At 42.6% G+C, this 12,539-nt stretch overlaps 1 protein-coding gene across 1 annotated transcript in view; it reads left to right on the forward strand.

Moving 5' to 3' along the window:
• The first annotated feature begins 1,459 nt into the window (after window positions 1-1,459).
• LOC109921749 (melanocortin-2 receptor accessory protein 2) overlaps window positions 1,460-12,539 on the forward strand; it is a 28,901-nt gene continuing 17,821 nt past the window's right edge. The window contains exon 1 of the mRNA XM_048597260.1: window positions 1,460-1,593. The gene's annotated coding sequence lies outside the window, so the exon portion shown is untranslated. The remainder of the gene's footprint in view (window positions 1,594-12,539) is intronic.

Below are 12,539 nucleotides of genomic sequence, written 5' to 3' on the forward strand. Positions count from 1 at the left end.
TTTGAGACAATATGAACCTTACTTTGGAAATCTGGAACATCAGTTCTGAAGAAGAGTCTCTGGATTGGAAACGTTAATTCTGTTAATCTCTTCACAGATGCTGTGTTTTCAGTTTCTCCAGCACTTTGTGTTTTTACTTCAGATTTCCAGCATCTGCAGAAGTTCACTTAGTCCCTTCTCTTAACGAGAGTTTATACATTTATAAGATCACCTTTCAGACACCTGCTTTTAGGGCTGAGAAGATCTTCCTTTGTAATTCAGGAATCTGACACCAGAGATCAGCATTGTGGCTCTTCTCCGTACAGTCTCCTATGATTCAGTCTTGTTTCTTAGAGACTAGAACCCTACAATATTCAAGGACCTGTATGATTTGAGTACCACATAGTTGATTTAGCGCCTCCTTTCTCTGGGATCCTGTGAAATTGACTAGCTTCACGATCTGACCAGCATCGACTGAGACGGGCAGCAGTAAGCTGCTTGCTTGTGGGTGATCTTTCATGGAGAAGTGAACCCTGAGCTAGATCAACAATATCCTTGTGATTGAATTATTCATTGTGCGTCAATTACACAGAACGAAACTCATCAGGCCAGACCCGGCAGGAAATAGCGCGCCTTAAAAACTGCATTTGCTTTGTAAATGCTACTGCATCTCCACCAGTTGCTGAGATAACAAGGTGTAGAGCTGGATAAACACAGCAGGCCAAGCAGCATCATAGGAGCAGGAAGGCTGACGTTTCGGGCTCCACCAGTTGCTGCTCTGTTTTGGTTGTGCTGGCAGCACAGACTGATATTTGTATTCCGCCAACATTTATGAATGAAACAGCGTTGTGATAACAAGCGGATGATCTGTTATTTGTGATCTTGATGTCAGGATAGATGTTGGCTCTGACAATGGGGTAAATTCTCCTTTAAGCGCCCTTACACCTTTGCCTTTGTCAGTTCAATATTGGAGGATTTTCATTCTGCTGGCGCCCCATTGGAAGATCCAGGTTTCTATGTTCCAATATGTTATTCTTGACTAAACCTAGCGACAATAACAAGATAGACCGGCAGCTGCAGTTCCTGAATGAACAAGGTTCCTGCAGTAGATCGAATGGTTTGTCCTGAATAAGGAATTTTATTTTTGTTATCTGGCCAATACCAGCAGCAACACTAGATCATTTGGTGTTGTGTACAGTATTCCTGGTCCCTGTTCCACCTCAATTCAGGCTGAAGGACCGGGAAGTTATTTCCAAACCACGGATGGGGTCGGCTTGAAAATCGCTGAGGGTGGGGGAAGCAATCCCGAGGGTGAAGAGCTCGGAATGAAAGCCAAGCTCCCTGTCAATCACTCTCTCTCTTTTGCATGAGAATGCATCGAGAGAAAGAGAGAGAGAGAGAGGTTAGGGCAGGGGTGGAGGAGAGGGAGTGTTCAGTCTCCGGTGGAGAGTCTCCTCGCTTGTGCCTATCCACTGGCAAGGAATCACCACCTCAGTCTCAGGCCTGACATCAGAAATGATTGCAAGATGCCAGAACCAGCCCCCTTCAGGCAGTTGCGGGCAGTGAGCGGCTCGAACAGATTTTTCCTGCATTTCCTGCACAGCGTGACTGCAGGTGAGGCGGCGGGCACCCCGGGGGCTTTGGGAGCGGGTGGTGGGACAGGCGGGTTCCCCACACCGGGGGGCGGGTGGGGAGGAGGGGGAAACATTGAGAAAGGGGTTGCTGGCTCAGTCCGGGGAGTCTCTCCTTTTTGACCAAATGTCCTAACTTTCCGCCTCCCGCAGGCTCCCCCCGCCCCCTGCACTGTGTATCCAGCGATTCCCAGAATGGATAATTCCCTTCTTATTGGGGAAGGTGGGATTGTGTCCATTTTTACTGTAGACTGTGAGCGCGGTTCACCAGAACTAACCCCAATGCGGAGGATCATTGTGCCAGAAACTTTCACAGGCTTAACAAAGAAACAGTCATTTTCTTTTTCTTCTTAAAAGCGGGACGCGATTTAAACAGATTTGTTTTAAAAGGGCGAACTCGATTTATTGAGGGTTTCTGTATCGACACACCGAGAATGGCCGGAACCGAGAGTCCGGACTTTTAACCTGTTTGTATTGAAAGGCTGTTAAGAACATTAAGAAATACATTGAATTAATGAGCACCCTGAAAGTAGGTGGACAATGAACTGAAGTGGCAGCGCTTGTTCCAGAAAAAAAATGTGCGTTTATTTCAATCTTTGCTGTGAGATCCATTTAGCCAGGGCTCCAATTATATGAAACTACCTTCACAACGTTCAGGGCTACAAGCTGACAGCAGTGCAGTGAGAGCGTCAGTCTCTTGGAGCTGTCTCACTGAGCGACAGGACCAGGAGTCTATTGCATTAGCTGATCCCATTTAAAAATAAACGGGAAACTACAACAAACGACGAAGGGGAGGGGAGGGGGGCAAGACTTTTGGAGTCAAATTAAAATATAGAGGACAGGAAGGTTGGATAGAATGAGAAAAACGAGGACTTGGAAGCAAGAGTAAGAAACTTCAACAAATTTGCTGATTGCAGGAGTGAGGCTACAGCATGGCATCGCGGGTCAGCATTAGAGGCTCCAATGACACTCGTTCCATATTCACAGCCCTGACTGTCTCTCTGGCGAGTCTCATCGTCCGGCAATTTCCCCGCACTTCCATTGTTTTCTTTGCTGGGCCAAGGATGGAGCAGCGTGAAGGGCTCACAACTCACCCAGTGTTGTTCCTCTCCACTCATGTCTAATGCACTGATAACGCGGTTTTTATCACAGCAGCTTCTGAGCCAGTGAATTGGAAACTTCCAATGTGTCGACAGAATACACTGTTGTTGTGGTGCAGAAATGGCAGAGAAAAAAAAAGTGAGTCATTTAAAACATCCCACAATATCATTTCCTGCAAGTTTTGTGCTGTGATCTACCTGAGAAGAGTTAAACCAGTTGTTTGGCTAAAGCTAAGGAATGGAAAGGGTTCAATTATATTGCTCCATATAGTCTACATGGCCACCATAGAAAGGTGCAGTGAAGAGCTCTTGCAGCATAGTGGTAACGTCTCTACTTCTGAGTCAGGAGAGGTAGTAGGTTCAAGTCCCATCTGCTCCCCAGGTGTGTAATAACATCTCTGACCAGGTTAGCCGGGTCCCCTTGAAGAAATAACAGTGGCACGGTGATAGTATCTTTGGATGTTTTTGATGACATTGAGACCTCACCAGGGTTTTCAAAGAGTAGAAAGATGTTGGGGAACAAATTTGCAAGGAAATTAAAGAGGTGTGAATGATCTGGGCTAGTGATAATGAGGGACTTGCATTATCTGGATATAGACTGGGATGGTAGTATTGCAAAAGGCAGAGAGAGGCAAGAATTTCTAGAGTGTGTTGAGGAGAATTTTCCACAGTAGTAAGTCACCAGTTCAACATGAAAGGACGCAACACTGGACCTGCTCTTTGGAAATGAAGTAGACCAAGTAGATCAACTGTCAGTAGGGGAGCATGAAGAGACAGTGCGAATTGTATCAGAAGGTTTAACCAAAGCAAAATACTGTGGATGCTGGAAAAAGAAAATCAGAAAAAGCTGGTGAAACTCAGCAATTCTGGAAACATCAGTTGGGAGAGAAACAGAGTTAACATTTTGAGTTTGGTATAATTCTTCTTTGGTCTTGTTCTGAAGAAGAGTCACCTCAGACTCATAACATTAACTGTTATTCACTTCCCATGGATTCTACCAGAACTGCTGAGCTTCTCCATTTTCTGATTTCATACTATAAGGTTTAAGTTAGTTATGGAAAAGAACAAGGAACAATCAGATGAAGAAATTTGACCTCAATGGAGTAAGAATGGATGTGACCCAGTTGAATTGGAATTAAAAATTTGCAGGCAAGACTGTAACTGACCAATGAGCTACCTATAAAGGAGAGTTTGGGTGTAGTCGAGGTATATTTCCACAAAGGACAAAGATAGGGCAAACAAATCTCAAGCTCCTTGAAAAAGCAAAGACAAGGAGATCAAGAGAAAGAAGAAAAGGTGTCTATGGGTAATGCACCTAAGAAGCAGGTTGAAAATAGCAAATGCAAAGGGGTATTGAAAAGTAAATAACACAAACAAAGAGAGAGAATGAAAAGAAACTGGCAGCTAATGTAAAAAAAAGTCTTCTATAGGCATATAAATAGTAAAAAGGTGGTGAAGAGATGGTGTAGGATGAATAGAAACCAAGTAATTTAAGCCTGGAAACAAGTGGCATGATTGATGTATTTAATTGATACTTTGCATCAATCTTTACCAAAAAAGAAGATATTGCACAGATAATGATGAAAGAAGAGCTAGTTCTGACAATTCAAGTGTTCAAGAGAAATGTGTTGGATTGTCTGTACTTGCAGGTGATAAGACACTATGACCGGATGAGATGCATCCAAGGATTTTATAGGAAGAGAGAGTGGAATATAAATCTTAAAAAATATCAGGTCTAGCAGATTCCCCATAGAGAGATAAACAGAGTTAATGTTTTGGGTCCAATATGACTTCTTTGGAACTAAGAGAGTGAAAAATAATGGAGATTGCGGAGGTACTGGCCACAATTTTCCAGTTTTTCTTAGACTCGAGGATATTGCCAGAGGATTGAAGATTGTAAACATTACACCATTGTTCAAGTTAAAGATATAAAGATAAGGAGAGCAACTGTGGGTCAGATCTTTTAACTTCAGGTGGCCTGCCAAGCTTCTTGAAACAACAGTGCAGGGCAAAATTAATAGGTGCCTAGACAACTGTGGGTTAATTAAACAAAATAGCATGGAATTGTTATAATATTACTCATCAACCCACTTTTGTTAACTTAACCATAAACTCAAGCAAACTGTGCTGATTTAATAGAGAAGGTTGATGAGTGTAACATTGTTGATGGTGTACATTGACTTCCAAAAGTCAATTGATAAAATGCCACATGATTGACTTGTGAGCAGAGTTGCTCAAGGGATAAAACAGTAGCAAAATGGTTGCAAAGTCGGATAAGTATCAGGAAACAGTAGTACTTAATGACAGGAATACTTTGGACTAGAGGAAGTAGGATTCATTGTCAATATTGAACTCTATAGCTTGGAACTTTATATGAATATTATATGACTATATTGTGCAAAACAATCAGATGAGTAGGGAATATTCTGATAAATGTCATTATCTCGATGTGCCGCGTTGTATCCTGCTCCAAAAGTGCTGGCTATTTAGTGTGAAATGTATTGCTTCTGCATAACTTAATAACTGGATAGTAATTTGAAGATTTCCATGGAATCTGGGGGAAGAAGACAAAATGTGCAGATACACATCATTTATTGTTTTCTGAACCCTACATCTTTCTCTCCATCGCACACAAAGATCTCCTAATCCACTACAGTATTGAATTTCTTTTTGCATTTCTCAGTATATGTGTTGCTTTTCTTTTGTGCAATATTTTCTTGCATCCACTTTATTGGCTTTATTCTTATTCACTTCTTACAAAGTGGAGATAAACCAACTAATAAAACATACCCAAGGCTTGGAAAGTCAGTGGTGATACAAGGGAGTGTGCTCAGTGCAGAGAGAGCCGAAGGGAAAGTGGTAAGAGTTAATAAGGCAAGCTACAGGGTCTATAAAGAAAGTACAGATGTGCTAAATGATGTTCTGTAGAGGGAATTGGACCAGAGAAGTAAGGCAGGAAAATGCAGCCCATTCTGCACCAAAGCAAAGTACTTGCAAAATCTCGCATCAACACTTGATTCAATAATTCATGTTAATTTTAAGAATGGGCAGAAAACATCTAGGATTGTCTTGGAGAGATATGGAAGTAGTGTCAAACTGGCAGGAGTAAAATACTACTTTCAATGCAATCAAACGGTGGGTTTTATGCAAAAAAAAATCTACAATCTTAACTAATAAATTGAATGATTGAAAGGGAACTTGTTTGAAATAATTTTGGCTGCATTCAAGGTGTCTGTTTTTTCATACTCAGTATTAAATCCTTGAGATCGAATGATTGGCCTTTTTAAAACAGCTTTTATTGTAACATCAAAGGTTATGATTACTAAAACAACGTGTGTTTGAAGGAGTACTTGACCTGGATTTCTTTTGGTGTGTTGCTTGATAATTGAGGAATGACTAAGCTACCTCCTCAGCAAAAGCACTGTCACAGTGTGAGAACTGGAAAGTTATTGAGCCATTTAGGTGACCAAAATGTAGCATTCCTAAAAAAGAAAGGACATACTGCTGGTAAGAATACATGGGTTTTAATATATCACAATGATTTACAAAACAAAATAACATTGTTTAGTCTGAGATAACAAGATGTAGAGCTGGATGAACACAGGTGGCCAAGCAGCATCAGAGGAACAGGAAAGCTGACGTTTTGGGTCTGGACCCTTCTTCCCGAAACGTCAACTTTCCTGCTTCTCTGATGCTGCTTGACCTGCTGTGTTTATTCAGCTCTACACCTTGTTATCTCAGATTCTCCAGCATCAGCAGTTCCTACTATCTCTCTCCATTGTTTAGTCTGTCTATTTTCTAATCATCCTGTTCAGAGATGCTATTACGCACTTCTGGAGCAGGTAGGACTTGAACCCAGGACTCCTGGCTCAGATGTAGGGACACTACCACTGCCACAAGAGCCCTCTAATGTTTAGGGTGCTCTGCAGTGGAATATTGCATCAATCTGAGGATCTTTGAAATTACTTAACCTAAGTACTTCAGCTGTACATTTCAGTTAACACAGCAGAATTTCTGTGCAAGTTGGCCCAATCATGTCTCCATTGAGAGTGAAGTTACCAAATTGCTTGAGGGTTCTTGTGGTGCAGTATAGTGTCCCTACCTTTGAGCTCGGAGACCTGCATTCAAGTCCCACCTGCTCCAGAGGTATGTCATGAAGGTTTGAAAGGAATTTTGTTTGAAATGATTTTGGTTGCATCCAAGGTGTCTGCTTTTTCATATTCAGTATTTAACCCTTGAGATCGAATGAGGTTGGCCTTTGTAAGACAGTTTTCATTGTAACATGAAAGATTCTGAACAGGTTGATTAGGGAAATTAAAAAAAAACACTCAATTGTTTGGATGGTTGTTGGCAAAAAGCAAGTCTTGTGAAGAGTTATTACAGCATTTGCTGTTCTGTTATGTTGTTTCGAATCTGGCATAAAACCTCACAAAGCCAATAAATAAATTGAGTAAATAAAGTTGGTTTAAAGAGTTCATATCTAGCAAATGTCCTTTAGGCAACACGTTCAATATATCTGCAGGGCAAAAATAAGTTTTAGTTTACAAAATGAGAAATTTAAGCCAAAGACCACCATAAGTTTAACAAGGGCATAGAGTGCATTTTAATTTTTTTTGAGAATTCATATTCACAAAACGAAGCCAATTACACAAAATTGTTAGAATTCAAGCTCTCCAGCCCAATTGCCAAAGATACAGATGGTAGGAAAAGTAACTACAAGCTTCGCTAAACAAGTAGATTTTAAGGAGGGTCTTAAAGGAGAGTGAGATGACTATATGGAACGTTTCTGTGAGAACATTGCAGAACTGAAACAGTGGAAGGCCTAATCACCAATGGTGGGTCAAAAATCATGAGGATACTGAAAAGGCCTGAGTTAGAAAAACAGGTTATTGAGGATTGTAGAACTGGAGCATGTAGCAGAGAAAGGGGACTCAGAGTCAGAGTTGTACAGAAAGGAGACAGACCCTTCGGTTTAACTCATTAGCGCCAACCAAATATTCTAAATTAACGCAGTCCTATTTGCCAGCATTTGACCCATATCCCTCTAAACCCTTCCTATTCAAATAAACATCCAGATGCCTTTTAAATGTCATAATTGTACCAGCCTCCACCACTTCCTCTGGCAGCTCATTTTGTATACGCACCACCCTCTGTGTGAAAAAGTTACCCCTTGGGTCCCTTTTTAAATTGTTTCCCTCTCGCCTTAAACCTTATGCCCTTCAGTCTTGGACTCCCTCACCCTAGGAAAAAGGAATTGGCTATTCACTCTATCCATGCCCCTCATGATTTTACAAATTTCTATAAAGATCACCCCCCCACCCCGGCCCCGAGTCTCCAGAGGAAAAGAAACCCCAGCCTAGGAGGAGGAGGAGAGGAAAAGAATAACAATTGTATCAAACCTAGACTGAGTATCACTTTGAAGATGATATTGGGACTTGGTTTGAAAACCAGCCATTTGGGATCCTTCATTGGGCTGAGGAGTACCATATTTGGGCCAGGCCAAGAATTTCTGGACAGTTGGAAGCCGAAGTTGACAGGAAGCAGGATTTTCAGGGAGGGGGTTAGATAAGAGATACCTGCTGACCACATAGAGACCAGAATCAAGGTAAGCTGGGAACATTTTGAATTGGAAATAGTCATCTCAACATTTGAGCATGAAGCTGGGGGAGGAGCTAGATGTAGCCAAATAGCAAACTTTATGGAACAGGGTTACATAGGTACAACAGTTGTTGGCCTCCTGGTAACTTCTTTGATATTGCAAACATGAAATTCTGCTAGGCCTCTCTATTTTTAAGTTTTGTTTTACTTGCTTCTCAGAGGATATTCAAGACATCCTCGCAATCTACAAGCCATGAAGGGCTTAAAATATGAAGATGAAATGTTTAAAATTCAAGGAACCAGGAATTTATCATTCAGCCTGGAAACAGACAATTGTTGGCTGGGACTTGGTCATAGTCTTTATTTATTTAAAATTTTTTTCTCTATTCATTTGTGGGATGTGGGCATCGCTGGCTGGCCAGCATTTCTTGCCCATCCCTAGTTGCCCTTGAGAAGGTGGTGGTGAGCTGCCTTCTTGAACCACTGCAGTCTTCCTGCTGTGGGTTAACCCACAATGCCATTAGGGAGGGAATTCCAGGATTTTGACCCAGCAACAGTGAAGAAACGGCGATGTATTTCCAAGTCAGGATGGCGACTGACTTGGAGGGGAACGTAGAGGTGGTGGTGTTCCTATATGTCTGATGCTCTTGTCCTTCTAGATGGAAGTGGTCGTGGATTTGGAAGGTGCTGCTTGAGGATCTTTGGTGAATTTCTTCCGTGCATCTTGCAGATAGTACACACTGCTGCTACTGAGCATCGGTGGTGGAGGGAATGAATGCTTGTGGATGTAGTGCCAGTCAAGTGGGCTGCTTTGTCCTGGAAGGTGTCAAGCTTCTTGAGTGTTGTTGGGGCTGCACTCATCCAGACAAGTGGGATAAGGGCATTGCTGGCTAGGCCAGCAGTTATTGCAGTTTCTTAACTGCCCAGAGGCAGTTGAGAGTCAGCCACATTGCTGTAGGTCTGGAGTCACATGTAGGCCAGATCAGCTGAAGGATGGGAGATTTCCTTGCCTGGAGGACATTAGTGAACCAGTTTGGTTTTCATCCTGACAATCCACAATGGATTCATGGTCATCATTAGTCTCTTAATTCCAGATATTGATTGAATTCAAATTCCATCATCTGCTGTGGCGGTATTTGAACCTGCGTCCCAGAACACTGCATAGGTCTCTGGATTGACAGTCCAGCATTAAAACCATAGGCTATTGACACCCCTGTGCGGGAGTACAGAGGGTGGCCATTCAGCCCATTGAATTCATGTTAGTTTCCTGTAGGACAATCCAATCAGTTCTATTCATCCACTCTAACTATTTCTGAAGCCTGTAGTATTTATGGGATCACTTACTACATGCTAATTGCTAGACTGCATCGCTGGTGATGTCAGATCCACATGGAACTGAGAACTGTGCGTAGAAGATTCTAGAAATGTCCTGCCTTAAGCCTCTCTTCTACCTAATGTGCATAATTAATAAAGCTTGTTAGTTTACTCTAAGACTCCTACTTTTGCCAAGAATACTCAGACATCAATTCTGATATTGGTGCATGCGTTCAAGCTTCTGTATCTTCTGCCTCATGGAAGAGGTTGTAGGAAAGCATTACCAGGGTAGGAGCGGTCTTTGATGATGTTGGCAGTCTTTCCGTGGCAGTGAGGCATATCAATAGAGTCCATAGATGGAAGGTTGGCTTCCATGATCATATGGGCTGTGCATACAACTTTCTGTAGTTTCTTACGGTCCTGGGCACAGCAGTTGCCGTACCAGGCCAGTATGCCCCCTGATAGTATGCTTTCTATGGTGCATCTGCAAATGTTGGTGAGGGTCCTTATGAACATGCCAAATTTCCTAAGCTGCCTGATGAAGAAGAGGCGTTGTTGTGCCTTCTTCCCCCTAACTATGTGGGAACTCCAGGGAAGGTGGTCATCGGTTATCGTCACTCCGAGGAACTTGATGCTCTCAACCCTCTCAACCTCCGCTCCGTTGATGTAGGTGGGGGCGTGTTCTCCTCCTTTCTTTCTAAAGTCAATGGTCAGTTCCTTTGTTTTGCCAACATTGAGAGAGAGAGGTTGTTATTATTGCACCACATCACCAAGCCCCCGCCTATCTCCTTTCTGTATTCAGACTCATTGTTGTTTGATATCCATTCAACCAAGGTAGTGTTGTCAACAAACTTGTAGATGGTGCTCATTTGGAATTTGGCTACACAGTCGTGGGTGTACAGAGAGTACAGCAGGGGGCTGAGAACGCAGGGGGCTCCAGTGTTGAGTGTTATCATGGGGGAGGTGCAGTTGTCTATCTTCACTGATTGCTGTCAGTGGGTCAAGAAGCTGAAGATCCAGTTGCAAAGGGCAGAGTCGAGACCTAGGTCTCGGAGTTTTGAGATCAGTCTGGAGGGGATCATGGTGTTGAAGGAGGAGTTATAGTAGATGAGTAGGTGTCCTTGTTGTCCCGATGTTCCAGGGATGAGTGCAGGGCTAGGGAAATGGCGTCCACTGTGGATCTGTCATGTCAGCAGGCAAATTGCAGGGGATCATGGCAGGCTGGGAGACTGGAGTTAATGTGGGCCATGACCAGCCTCTCGACGCATTCCATGATTATGTAGGTCAGAGCCACTGGGTGGTAGTCATTAAGGCACGTTGCATGTGCTTTATTAGGTACAGGGATGGTGATGGTCTTCTTGAAGCAGGTGGGGACTTCGGCTTGTAAGAGGAAGAGGTGGAAAATGTCAGTGAATACCTGTGCCAGCTGGTCCACACAGGATCTAAGTGCGTGGCTGGGGACTCTGTCCAGGCCCATCGCTTTCTTTGGGTTGACTCCCAGGAAGACCAATCTGACGTGTGCAGCGGTGACAGAGGAAGCAGGTGTGTCTGGGCCTGTCAGGGCAGGTGATACTGAGCCGCTGGCGTTCTGCTCAAACCAAGCATAGAAAGTATTGAGTGCATCAGGGAGGGATGTGCCTTTGTCTGCTATCTTGCTCTGCTTCATTTTGTATCCCACTATGTTGTTTATGCCTTGCCACAGGCGGCAGGAGTTTGCTTGGTGGGTTTGGGTCTCTAACCTGGTCTGGTACTGCCTCTTGGCCTCCCTGATGGCCTTGCAGATGTCATATCTGGATTTCCTGTATAGGCCCGGGTCGTCCAACTTAAATGCCGCACATCCGGTCTTCAGTAGGGAGTGGATTTCCCTAGTTCATCCAAGTGTTGTAAGATAACTGAACATTTTGATGAAAAATATGTATAGAACAGCAAGTCAGATACTAAAATCCAAAATGCTAGGAATTAATTCCCTGTATAAAGTGACAACATCTGAATGTTTTTACAGGAGTAGATCACTCAATGCCTTGAGTCTGCTCCACCTTTTACTAAGATCAGGGCTGACTTGATTGCTCCACATTCCCAACAACTCCCAGGAACCTTTCACCCCCTTCCTTATCAGAATCTATCCACCTCTGGCATTAAAATATTCAAAGATTCTGTTTCCACTGCCTTTTGAGGAAATGGTCCAAAGAAGGACAACAAAACTGTTGGTTCTGGTAAGATCTAGCATAGAAGAATGATGGAACTTGGCTCAGAAGTAGTAGTCTTGACCTGAATGCAAATCACAGCAAAATATGTCTGAGAAACCAACAATGTACTGAAGTACAAGTGTAGGACATAGAGGAATGTGTAGTTCTGTTGTACAGACCTTCAAATTGTGATATAAACAGTGTGTTATTAGAATGGCTGTGTAGAACAGTGTTCCTGAGAAGGGAAGGATATATCATGAACTATGTATGTGGCCTTTTTTGGTGTTACACAAAAGTTATTTCTTCTCAATTTATGAAGGAACGTTTTGGGATAAATTAGATTATACACCTACTGTTTAAAAATCTTTGATTTTATTACAAGTAGATACTTTGGTTTATTCTATTTTATTATATATTTCTTTTGTTAATAAACTTCTGTTTTATTGTTAAAGCAAAATCTGCAGCATTGTGCAGTTATGTTTGCGAGAGAAACCAACTTTTGAAAACCAAAACGAATCAAACTATGATCTATCAAGCCAGGTTTCTATCTGAGATCTGACCTATCAATATAATATCAACTGGGGTCATAACAAGTTTGACAGGTGGAATGTTGTCAGTGTTCATTATTTTTGTTCTCAATCACTTAGCTGCTGCTTGATATCACATGGAGTGAACTGAATTGATCAGATACTGCTATCAATTATAGTTAGGTGCTGAAGAGGAGGCTGAGT

Source organism: Rhincodon typus, chromosome 5 (assembly GCF_021869965.1).
Source record: "Rhincodon typus isolate 14 chromosome 5, sRhiTyp1.1, whole genome shotgun sequence".
NCBI classification, from domain to species: Eukaryota; Metazoa; Chordata; class Chondrichthyes; order Orectolobiformes; family Rhincodontidae; genus Rhincodon; species Rhincodon typus.